The 12,904-nt window shown below is 40.5% G+C and overlaps 1 pseudogene across 1 annotated transcript in view; it reads left to right on the top strand.

Moving 5' to 3' along the window:
• The window catches only part of LOC107633476 (glucose-1-phosphate adenylyltransferase large subunit 1, chloroplastic-like), a 73,489-nt pseudogene that overhangs the window by 42,297 nt on the left and 18,288 nt on the right, over positions 1–12,904 (top strand). The window lies entirely within an intron of this gene.

The raw sequence follows: 12,904 nt of genomic DNA, 5'->3' as shown, positions 1-12,904 counted from the left end.
ATCCTTCTAGCTTAAATTTAAGTTGATTTTGGTCATTGCCTTGCTTTAGTCTATCATAAAAAATAGTAATCGGGTGGATCAATAGTCACACTTGCTGCTTATATCACTCACCATGAACTTACTAAGCCCTTTACAGTTAATTAATCTTGCTTTCTTCACCTTTTTTTAAGTTCTCTTAGTGTCATTTGTTAAAAGGATCGCCATTGTTTGTATCCTCACACATTATGTTTTCTGTATATCTAAATCCAAGAAAAAAGTAAATATGGCCGAACCCTAACCCTCTCTCCACCCCTATATAAACCCATCTTCACTCCTTCATTTTCACACAACATAAACACTACTTCTCCCCCTTGGCCGAAACACCAACCCACCTCCATCTCCTCCATTTCTTCTTCTTCTACTCTCTTCTTTCTTCTTTTGCTCGAGGACGAGCAAATCTTCTAAGTTTGGTGTGGTAAAAGCATTTCTTTTTGTTTTTCCATAAACATTTATGGCACGAAAGGCCGGAGAAACCTCTAGAAAGAGGAAAGAGAAGGCAAAAGCTTCCACCTCCGAGTCATGGGAGATGGAGAGATTCATCTCAAAGGTGCATCAAGACCACTTCTATGAAGTTGTGGCCAAGAAGAAGGTGATCCCCGAGGTCCCTTTCAAACTCAAAAAGGGTGAATATCTGGAGATCCGACATGAGATTCGAAGAAGAGGTTGGGAAGTTCTCACCAACCCCATTCAACAAGTCGGAATCTTAATGGTTCAAGAGTTCTATGCCAATGCATGGATCACCAAGAACCATGATCAAAGTGTGAACTCGGACCCTAAGAATTGGCTTACAATGGTCTGAGGGAAATACTTAGATTTCAGTCCGAAAAATGTAAGGTTGGCATTCAACTTGCCCATGATGCAAGGAGATGCACACCCCTACACTAGAAGGGTCAACTTTGATCAAAAGTTGGACCAAGTCCTCATAGACATTTGTGAAGAGGGCGCTCAGTGGAAGAGAGATTCAAGAGGGAAGCCGGTTCAATTAAGAAGGCATGACCTCAAGCCCGTGGCTAGGGGATGGTTAGAGTTCATCCAACGCTCAATTATTCCCACTAGCAACTGGTCTGAAGTTACTATAGACCGAGCTATCATGATTCATAGCATCATGATTAGAGAGGAAGTAGAAGTTCATGAGGTTATATCCCAAGAACTCTACAAGGTGGCGGACAAGTCCTCTACTTTGGCAAGGTTAGCCTTCCCTCATCTTATTTGTCACCTTTGCAATTCAGCTGGAATTGACATAGAAGAAGACATCCTCATTGATAAAGACAAGCCCATCACTAAGAAAAGGATGGAGCAAACAAGAGACACCGCTCATGGACAAGAGAATGAGGAAATTCCTCATCATGAAATCCCTGAGATGCCTCAAGGGATGCATTTTCCTCCACAAAACTATTGGGAGCAAATCAAAACCTCCCTAGGAGAATTAAGTTCCAATATGGGACAACTAAGGGTGGAACACCAAGAGCATTCCATCCTCCTCCATGAAATTAGAGAAGACCAAAGAACCATGAAAGAGGAGCAACAAAGGCAAGGAAGAGACATTGAGGAGCTCAAGCACTCCATAAAATCTTCAAGAGGAAGAACAAGCCGCCATCACTAAGGTGGACCCGTTCTTTAATTTCCTTGTTCTTTATTTTCTGTTTTTCAAATTTTTATGCTTTATGTTTATTTATGTTTGTGTCTTTATTACACGATCACTAGTGTCTAAGTGTCTATGCATTAAAGCTATGAAAATAAATCCATCACCTTTCTTAAATGAAAAATGCTCTTAATTGAAAAAGAAAAAGAAGTACATGAATTTTGGATTTTAAAACAGTTTAATTATTTTGATGTGGTGGCAATAATTCTTGTCTTCTGAATGAATGCTTGAACAGTGCATATTTTTTAAATTTGATTGTTTATGAATGTTAAAATTGTTGGCTCTTGAAAGAATGATGGAAAAGGAGAAATGTTATTTGATAATTTGAAAAATCATAAAATTGATTCTTAAAGCAAGAAAAAGCAGTGAAAAGCTTGCAGAAAAGAAATATATATGCGAAAAAAAAAGAGAGAAAGCAAGCAGAAAAAGCCAATAGCCCTTAAAACCAAAAGGTAAGGGTAAAATAAAAAGGATCCAAGGCTTTGAGCATCAGTGGATAGGAGGGCCCACAGGAATAAAATCCTGGCCTAAGCGGCTAAACCAAGCTGTCCCTAACCATGTGCTTGTGGCGTGAAGGTGTCAAGTGAAAACTTGAGACTGAGCGGTTAAAGTCGTGGTCCAAAGCAAAAAGAGTGTACTTAAGAGCTCTGGACACCTCTAATTGGGGACTCTAGCAAAGCAGAGTCACAATATGAAAAGGTTCACCCAGTTATGTGTCTGTGGCATTTATGTATCCGATGGTAATACTGGAAAACAAAATGCTTAGGGTCATGGTGCACGAAATTGTGATTCACACTTTTCACAACTCCGCACAACTAACCAGCAAGTGCACCGGGTCGTCCAAGTAATACCTTACGTGAGTAAGGGTCGATCCCACGGAGATTGTTAGCTTGAAGCAATTTATGGTTACCTTGTAAAACGTAGTCAGGAGATTAATTATGATTATCAGTTTGAATTGCAAAAAATAAAAGAGCATGAAATAAATACTTGTTATGCAGTAATGGAGAATATGTTGGAGTTTTGGAGATGCTTTGTCTTCTGAATCTCTGCTTTCCCCTGTCTTCTTCTTCATGCACGCAAGGTTCCTCCTATGGCAAGCTGTGTGTTGGTGGATCACCGTTGTCAATGGCTACCATCCGTCCTCTCAGTGAAAATGGTCCAGGTGCGCTGTCACCACACGGCTAATCATCTGTCGGTTCTTACTCATGCTGGAATAGGATCTATTGATACTTTTGCGTCTGTCACTACGCCCAACCCTTGTGAGTTTGAAGCTCATCACAATCATTCAATCCCTGAATCCTACTCGAAATACCACAGACAAGGTTTAGACTTTCCGGATTCTCAAGAATACTGCCAATGGATTCTAGCTTATACCACGAAGATTCTGATTAAGGAATCCAAGAGATACTCATTCAATCTAAGGTAGAATGGGAGTGGTTGTCAGGCACGCGTTCATAGATTGAGAATGGTGATGAGTGTCACGGATCATCACATTCATCATATTGAAGTGCGAATGAACATCTTAGATAGAAACAAGCGTGTTTGAATAGAAAACAGAAATAATTGCATTAATTCATCGAGACACAGCAGAGCTCCTCACCCCCAACAATGGAGTTTAGAGACTCATACCGTCAAAGAGTACAAATTTCAGATCTAAATTGTCATGAGGTACAAAATAAATCTCTAAAGGTTGTTTAAATACTAAACTAGTAACCTAGGTTTACAGAAAGTGAGTAAACTAAGATAGATAGTGCAGAAATCCACTTCTGGGGCCCACTTGGTGTGTGCTGGGGCTGAGACTTGAGCTTTACACGTGCCTAAACTATTTCCAGAGTTAAACGCCAGGTTGTAACCTATTTCTGGCGTTTAACTCCAACTTGTAACCTGTTTCTGGCGTTTAACACCAGAATGCAACATGGAACTAGCGTTGAACGCCAGTTTACGTCATTTATCCTTGAGTAAAGTATGGACTATTATATATTTCTAGAAAGCCCTGGATGTCTACTTTCCAACGCAATTGAGAGCGTGCCATTTGGATTCCTGTAGCTCTAGAAAATCCATTTCGAGTGCAGAGAGGTCAGAATCCAACAGCGTCTGCAGTCCTTTTTCAGCCTGAGTCAGATTTTTGCTCAGCTCCCTCAATTTCAGCCAGAAAATACCTGAAATCATATAAAAATACACAAACTCATATTAAAGTCTAGAAATATGATTTTTATTTAAAAACTAATAAAAATATAATAAAAAGTGACTAAAACATATTAAAAACTACCTAAAAATAATGCCAAAAAGCGTATAAATTATCCGCTCATCACAACACCAAACTTAAATTGTTGCTTGTCCCCAAGCAACTAAAAACAAAGTAGGATAATAAAAAAAGAGAATATACAATGAATTTCAAAAACATCTATGAAGATTAGTCTTAATTAGATGAGCGGGGCTATTAGCTTTTTGCTTCTGAACAGTTTTGGCATCTCACTTTATCCTTTGAAGTTCAGAATGATTGGTATCTATAGGAACTCAGAATTTAGATAGTGTTATTGATTCTCCTAGTTCAGTATGTTGATTCTTGAACACAGCTACTTTATGAGTCTTGGCCGTGGCCCTAAGCACTCTGTTTTCCAGTATTACCACCGTGGCCACAAACACATAACTGGGTGAACCTTTTCAGATTGTGACTCAGCTTTGCTAAAGTCCCCAATTAGAGGTGTCCAGGGTTCTTAAGCACACTCCGTTTTTGCTTTGGACCTCGACTTTAACCGCTCAGTCTCAAGTTTTCACTTGACACCTTCACGCCACAAGCACATGGTTAGGGATAACTTGGTTTAGCCGCTTAGGCCAGGATTTTATTCCTTTAGGCCCTCCTATCCACTGATGCTCAAAGCCTTGGATCCTTTTTATTTACCCTTACCTTTTGGTTTTAAGGGCTATTGGCTTTTTGCTCTTGCCTTTTGGTTTAAAGAGCTTTTGGCTTTTTCTGCTTGCTTTTTCTTTTTCTTTTTCTCTCTTTTTTTTTCGCATTTTTTTCTTTTTTTTTTCTTTTTTTTTCTGCAAGCTTTTGTATTCACTGCTTTTTCTTGCTTCAAGAATCATTTTTATGATTTTTCAGATTATCAGATAACATTTCTCCTTTTCATCATTCTTTCAAGAGCCAACATTTTTAACATTCATAAACAACAACTTCAAAAGACATATGCACTGTTCAAGCATTCATTCAGAAAATAAAAAGTATTGCCACCACATCAAAATAATTAAACTATTTTAAAATTCGAAATTCATGTACTTTTTTTTTCTTTTTCAGAAAACAATTTTCATTTAAGAAAGGTGATGGATTCATAGGACATTCATATCTTTAAGACATAGACACTTAGATACTAGTGATCATATAGTAAAGACACAAACATAACTAAACATGAAGCATAGTAAACGAAAAATAGGAAAATAAGAACAAGGAGATTAAGGAATGGGTCCACCTTAATGAGGGTGGCGTCTTCCTCTTCTTGAAGGACCAATGGTGCTTTTGAGCTCCTCTATGTCTCTTCCTTGCCTTTGTTGCTCCTCCCTCATAGCTCTTTGATTTGCAGTCAATTGCTCTACCACTGAATTATGGAAAAACAAAAAGCAATGCTTTTACCACACCAAACTTAAAAGGTTTGCTCGTCCTCGAGCAAAAAGAAGAAAGAAGTGGAGAAGATGGAGGTGTGTGAATGGGTGGGTTTGGGAGGGGAATGGTTTGAATTTGAATGGTGAGGTAGGTGGAGATCCTGTGGGGTCCACAGATCCAGAGAGGTCAAGGATGTATCATCCCTGCTCCTATTAGGCGTGTAAACGCCCCTGCAGTGCAATCCTGGCGTTTAACGCCAGACTGCTGCCTATTTTTGGCGTTAAACACCCAAATGTAGCCTGTTTCTGGCGTTTAACGCCAGGTTGATGCTTGTTTCTGGCGTTAAACGCCAGCTTGGTGCTTGTTTCTGGCGTTAAACGCCAGACAGATGCTTGTTTCTGGCGTTTAAACGCCAGAATGCTCTTCCTCCAGGGTGTGCTATTTTTAATGCTGTTCTTCATTCTGTTTTTGATTTTTCAGTAGTTTTTGTGACTTCACATGATCATCAACCTAAAAAAACATAAAATAGCAATAGAAAATAAAGAGATATAGTTAAATAACATTGGGTTGCCTCCCAACAAGCGCTTCTTTAATGTCAATAGCTTGACCTTACTGAGCTTTTAATCTAGTCTCAGCCTTGAACATTCTTGCTCAACATTGCCTTCAAGATAATGCTTGACTCTCTGTCCATTAACAATGAACTTCCTATTAGAATCAATGTCTTGAAGCTCCACATGGCCATATGGTGACACGCTTGTAATCATATATGGTCCCCTCCACCGGAATTTCAGTTTCCCGGGGAATAATCTAAGCCTAGAGTTAAATAGCAAAACCTTCTGTCCTGGTTCAAAGACTCTAGGTGACAACTTTCTGTCATGCCACCTTTTTACTTTCTCCTTGTAAAGCTTAGCATTTTCGAAAGTAGTGAGTCTGAATTCCTCTAGCCCATTTAGCTGGAGTAATCTTTTTTCTCCAGCTAATCTGGCATCAAAGTTTAGGAATCTGGTTGCCCAGTAGGCCTTATGCTCCAGTTCCACGGGCAGATGACAGGCCTTACCATACACAAGCTGGTATGGAGAGGTCCTTATAGGAGTCTTGAATGCTGTTCTGTAAGCTCACAGAGCATCATCCAAGCTTCTCGCCCAATCCTTTCTACGGGTACTTACTGTCCGTTCTAGGATTCTTTTTAGTTCTCTATTAGTGACTTCAGCTTGCCCATTTGTCTGTGGATGATATGGAGTTGCCACCTTATGGCTAATTCCGTACCAGACCATAGCAGAGTAAAGCTGTTTGTTGCAGAAGTGAGTGCCCCCATCACTAATTAGTGCTCTAGGGACACCGAACCTGCTGAAGATATGTTTCTGGAAGAACTTCAGCACTGTCTTAGTATCATTAGTGGGTGTGTCAATGGCCTCTACCCATTTGGATACATAGTCGACTGCCACCAGAATATAAGTGTTTGAGTATGATGGTGGAAAAGGCCCCATGAAGTCAATTCCCCATACATCAAACAACTCAATCTCCAAGATTCCTTGTTGAGGCATGGCGTAACCATGAGGCAGATTACCAGCTCTCTAGCAACTGTCATAGTTACGTACAAATTCTCAGGAATCTCTGTAGAGTGTAGGCCAGTAGAAACCACATTGGAGGACCTTGGTGGCTGTTCGCTCACCTCCGAAATGACCTCCATATTGTGACCCATGGCAATGCCATAAGATCCTCTGTGATTCTTCTCTAGGCACACGCCTACGGATTATTCCGTCTACACATCTCTTAAAGAGATAGGGTTCATCCCACAAGTAGTACTTTGCATCAGTAATTAATTTTTTTCTTTTGTTGCCTGCTGTACTCCTTGGGTATGAACCTTGCAGCTTTATAGTTTGCAATGTCTGTAAACCATGGTGTTTCCTGAATGGCGAACAAATGCTCATTCGGAAAGGTTTCAGAGATCTCAATAGAGGGAAAGGACGCCCCTTCTACTGGCTCTATCCGGGACAGATGATCAGCCACTTGATTTTCTGTCCCTTTTCTGTCTCTTATTTCTATATCAAACTCTTGCAGAAGGAACACCCATCTTATGAGCCTGGGTTTTGAATCCTTCTTTGTAAGTAGATATTTAAGAGTAGCATGGTCAGTGTACACAATCACTTTGGATCCTACTAAGTATGATCTAAACTTGTCAATGGTATAAACTACTGCAAGCAATTCTTTTTCTGTGGTTGTGTAATTTTTCTGGGCATCATTTAAAACACGGCTAGCATAATAAATGACATGCAGAAGCTTGTCATGCCTCTACCCCAATACTGCACCAATGGCATGATCACTGGCATCACACATTAATTCGAATGGTAATGTCCAGTCTGGTGCAGAAATAACTGGTGATGTGACCAGCTTAGCTTTCAGAGTTTCAAACGCCTGCAGACACTCTGTGTCAAACACAAATGGCGTGTCAGCAGCTAGTAGGTTACTTAGAGGTTTTGCAATTTTTGAAAAATCCTTTATAAACCTCCTATAGAATCCTGCATGCCCCAGAAAGCTTCTGATTGCCTTAACATTGGTAGGTGGTGGTAATTTTTCAATTATCTCTACTTTAGCTTGATCCACCTCTATTCCTTTGTTCAAAATCTTATGCCCAAGGACAATCCCTTCAGTCACCATAAAGTGACATTTTTCCCAGTTTAAAACCAGGTTAGTCTCTTGGTATCTTTTCAGAACCAGTGTCAGGTGATCAAGACAGGAGTTGAATGAGTCTCCATATACTGAGAAGTCATCCATGAAGACTGCCAGAAATTTTTCCACCATATCAGAGAAAATAGAGAGCATGCATCTCTGAAAGGTTCAAAGCGCATTACACAACCCAAATGGCATCCTTCTGTAAGCAAACACTCCAGATGGACATGTGAATGCTGTCTTCTCTTGATCCTGGGGATCTACTGCAATTTGGTTGTAGCCTGAATAGCCATCCAAAAAGCAGTAATAATCATGACCTGCTAGTCTTTCTAGCATCTGGTCTATGAATGGTAAAGGAAAATGATCCTTTCTGGTGGCAGTATTGAGCCTTCTGTAGTCAATACACATGCGCCACCCTGTAACTGTTCTTGTAGGAACCAGTTCATTTTTTTCATTATGAACCACTGTCATGCCTCCCTTTTTGGGGACAACTTAGACAGGGCTCACCCAGGGGCTATCAGAAATAGGATAAATAATCCTAGCCTCCAGTAACTTGGTGACCTCTTTCTGTACCACTTCCTTCATGGCTGGATTTAGCCGCCTCTGTGGTTGAACCACTGGCTTAGCATCATCCTCCAATAGGATCTTGTGCATGCATCTAGCTGGGCTTATGCCCTTGAGGTCACTTATGGACCACCCAAGAGCTGTCTTGTGTGTCCTTAGCACTTGATTTAGTGCTTCCTCTTCCTGTGGATTTAAGGTAGAGCTTATAATCACCGGAAAAGTGTCACCTTCAGACCTTCAGACAAAAAGAAGGTGAATCCCTCTATGAAGCTTGGGAGAGATACAAAGGACTGACCAAAAAGTGTCCTTCTGACATGCTTTCAGAATGGACCATCCTGGATATATTCTATGATGGTTTGTCTGAGTTATCTAAGATGTCATTGGATACTTCTGCAGGTGGATCCATTCACCTAAAGAAAACGCCTGCAGAAGCTCAAGAACTCATTGACATGGTTGCAAATAACCAGTTCATGTACACCTCTGAAAGGAATCCTGTGAATAATGGGACGCCTATGAAGAAGGGAGTTCTTGAGGTTGATACTCTGAATGCCATATTGGCTCAGAACAAAATATTGACTCAGCAAGTCAATATGATTTCTCAGAGTCTGAATGGAATTCAAGCTGCATCCAACAGTACTCAAGAGGCATCTTCTGAAGAAGAAGCTTATGATCCTGAGAATCCTGCAATAGCAGAGGTGAATTACTTAGGTGAACCTTATGGAAACACCTATAACTCATCATGGAGAAATCATCCAAATTTCTCATGGAAGGATCAAAAGCCTCAACAAGGCTTTAATAATGGTGGAAGAAACAGGTTTAGCAATAGCAAGCCTTTTCCATCATCCACTCAACAACAGACAGAGAATTCTGAGCAGAATCCATCTAGCTTAGTAAATTTAGTCTCTGATCTATCCAAGGCCACTGTAAGTTTCATGAATGAAACAAGGTCTTCCATTAGAAATTTGAAAGCACAAGTGGGCCAGCTGAGTAAAAGAATCACTGAAATCCCTCCTAGTACTCTCCCAAGCAATACAGAAGAAAATCCAAAAGGAGAGTGCAGGGCTATTGACATAACCAAAATGGCCGAACCCAATGAGGGAGAGGAGGACGTGAATCCCAAGGAGGAAGACCTCCTGGGACGTCCAGTGATCAATAAGGAGCTTCTCTCTGAGGAACCAAAGGACTCTGAGGCTCATCTAGAGACCATAGAGATTCCATTGAACCTCTTTATGCCATTCATGAGCTCTGATGAGTATTTCTCTTCTGAAGAGAATGAGGATGTTGCTGAAGAGCAAGCTGCCAAGTTCCTTGGTGCAATCATGAAGCTAAATGCCAAATTATTTGGCATTGATACTTGGGAAGATGAACCTCCCTTGTTCATCAATGAACAAAGTGATCTGGATCAACTGACATTGCTTCAGAAGAGACAGGATCCTGGAAAGTTCATAATACCTTGTACTATAGGCACCATGATCTTTAAGGCTCTGTGTGACCTTGGTTCAGGGATAAACCTCATGCCCCTCTCTGTAATAGAGAAACTGGGAATCTATGGGGTACAAGCTGCTAAAATCTCATTAGAAATGGTAGATAATTCAAGAAAACAGGCTTATGGACAAGTAGAGGACGTGTTAGTAAAGGTTGAAGGCCTTTACATCCCTGCTGATTTCATAGTCCTGGATACTGGAAAGGAAGAGGATGAATCCATCATCCTAGGAAGACCTTTCCTAGCCACAGCAAGAGCTGTGATTGATGTGGACAGAGGAGAATTGATCGTTCAATTGAATAAGGACAACCTTGTGTTTACTACTCAAGGATCTCTCTCTGCATCCATGGAGAGAAAGCAGAAAAAGCTTCTCTCAAAGCAGAGTCAAACAAAGCCCCCACAGTCAAACTCTAAGTTTGGTGTTGGGAGGCCACAACCAAACTCTAAGTTTGGTGTTGGGAGGTCTCAACAAAGCTCTGCACATCTGTGAGGCTCCATGAGAGCCCACTGTCAAGCTATTGACATTAAAGAAGCGCTTGTTGGGAGGCAACCCAATTTTTATCTAACAATATTTCTCCTAGTTATATGTCTTTATAGGTTCATGATCATGTGGAGTCACAAAATAAACAAAAAAAATTGAAAACGGAATAAAAAACAGCAGAAGAAAAATCACACCCTGGAGAAAGCACCTGCCTGGCGTTCAACGCCAGAACAGAGCATGGTTCTGGCGCTGAACGCCCAAAATGGGCAGTATCTGGGCGCTGAACGCCCAAAATGGGCATCATCTGGGCGCTGAACGCCAGAATGACACCCTAGAGAAGAGCTGGCACTGAACGCCCAGAACAAGCATGGTTCTGGCGTTCAACGCCAGAAATGGCCAACAAATGGGCGTTAAACGCCCAAAATGGGCACCAACCTGGCGCTGAACGCCCAGAGTTGTGTGCAAGGGCATTTTACATGCCTAATGGGTGCAGGGATGTAAATCCTTGACACCTCCGGATCTGTGAAACCTCACAGGATCCCTACCCACCTCACCCTCTCTTTCTCCATTCATGACCATCCCTTCTGTTTTCTATTCACCACTCACATCCATACACACATCCCCCCATCTCCTCCATATCTTCTTCTTCTTCTTCTTCTTCTTCTTCTTCTTCTTCTTCTTCTTCTTCTTCTTCTTCTTCTTCTTCTTCTTCTATTCTTTCTTCTTTTGCTCGAGGGCGAGCAACATTATAAGTTTGGTGTGGTAAAAGCATAAGCTTTTTGTTTTTCCATTACCATTAATGGCACCTAAGGCCAGAGAAACCTCAAGAAAGAGGAAAGGGAAGACAATTGCTTCCACCTCTGAGCCATGGGAGATGGAAAGATCCATCTCACAAGCCCATCACTAAGAAAAGGATGGAGCAAATAAGAGAGCACATTCATGGATCTCAACAGGCACATGAAGAAGCTCATCATCAAGAAATCCCTGAGATACCTCAGGGGATACAGTTTTCTCCACAGAATTTTTGGGAGCAAATCAACAACTCCATAGGAGAATTAGGTTCCAACATGGGACAATTAAGGGTGGAACATCAAGAGCATTCCATCATCCTTCATGAAATTAGAGAAGATCAAAAAGCTATGAGGGAGGAGCAACAAAGACAAGGAAGAGACATAGAAGAGCTCAAGGACATCATTGGTTCCTCAAGAAGGAAATGCCACCATCACTAAGGTGGACTCATTCCTTGTTCTTACATTCTCTGTTTTTGTTTTCTATGTTATGTGCTTATCTATGTTCGTGTCTTCATTACATGATCATTAGTATTTAGTAACTATGCCTTAAAGTTATGAATGTCCTATGAATCCATCACCTCTCTTAAATGAAAAATGTTTTAATTCAAAAGAACAAGAAGTACATGAGTTTCAAATTTATCCTTGAACTTAGTTTAATTATATTGATGTGGTGACAATGCTTCTTGTTTTCTGAATGAATGGTTGAACAGTGCATATGTCTTTTGAAGTTGTTGTTTAAGAATGTTAAATATGTTGGCTCTTGAAAGAATGATGACTACGAGACATGTTATTTGATAATCTGAAAAATCATAAAAATGATTCTTGAAGCAAGAAAAAGCAGCAAAGAACAAAGCTTGCAGAAAAAAAATAATAAAATAGGCAAAAAAAAATAGAAAGAAAAAGAAAAAGCAATCAGAAAAAGCCAAAAGCTCTTAAAACCAAGAGGCAAGAGCAAAAAGCCAGTAACCCTTAAAACCAAAAGGCAAGGGCAAATAAAAAGGATCCCAAGGCTTTGAGCATCAGTGGATAGGAGGGCCTAAAGGAATAAAATCCTGGCCTAAGCGGCTAAACCAAGCTGTCCCTAACCATGTGCTTGTGGCGTGAAGGTGTCAAGTGAAAACTTGAGACTGAGCGGTTAAAGTCAAGGTCCAAAGCAAAAAAAGAGTGTGCTTAAGAACCCTGGACACCTCTAATTGGGGACTTTAGCAAAGCTGAGTCACAATCTGAAAAGATTCACCCAATTATGTGTCTGTGGCATTTATGTATCCGGTGGTAATACTGGAAAACAAAGTGCTTAGGGCCATGGCCAAGACTCATAAAGAAGCTGTGTTCAAGAATCATCATACTGAACTAGGAGAGTCAATAACACTATCTAAACTCTGAGTTCCTATAGATGCCAATCATTCTGAACCTCAATGGATAAAGTGAGATGCCAAAACTATTCAAGAGGCAAAAAGCTATAAGTCCCGCTCATTTGATTGGAGCTATGTTTCATTGATAGTTTGGAATTTATAGTATATCTTTTTATCCTATTTGATTTTCAGTTGCTTGGGGACAAGCAACAATTTAAGTTTGGTGTTGTGATGAGCGGATAATTTATACACTTTTTGGCATTGTTTTTAGTATGTTTTTA

Source organism: Arachis ipaensis, chromosome B3 (genome assembly GCF_059453495.1).
Source record: "Arachis ipaensis isolate K30076 ecotype BB chromosome B3, ASM5945349v1, whole genome shotgun sequence".
In the NCBI taxonomy this organism is placed as follows: Eukaryota; Viridiplantae; Streptophyta; class Magnoliopsida; order Fabales; family Fabaceae; genus Arachis; species Arachis ipaensis.
This window is presented reverse-complemented; position numbering and strand designations above follow the sequence as displayed.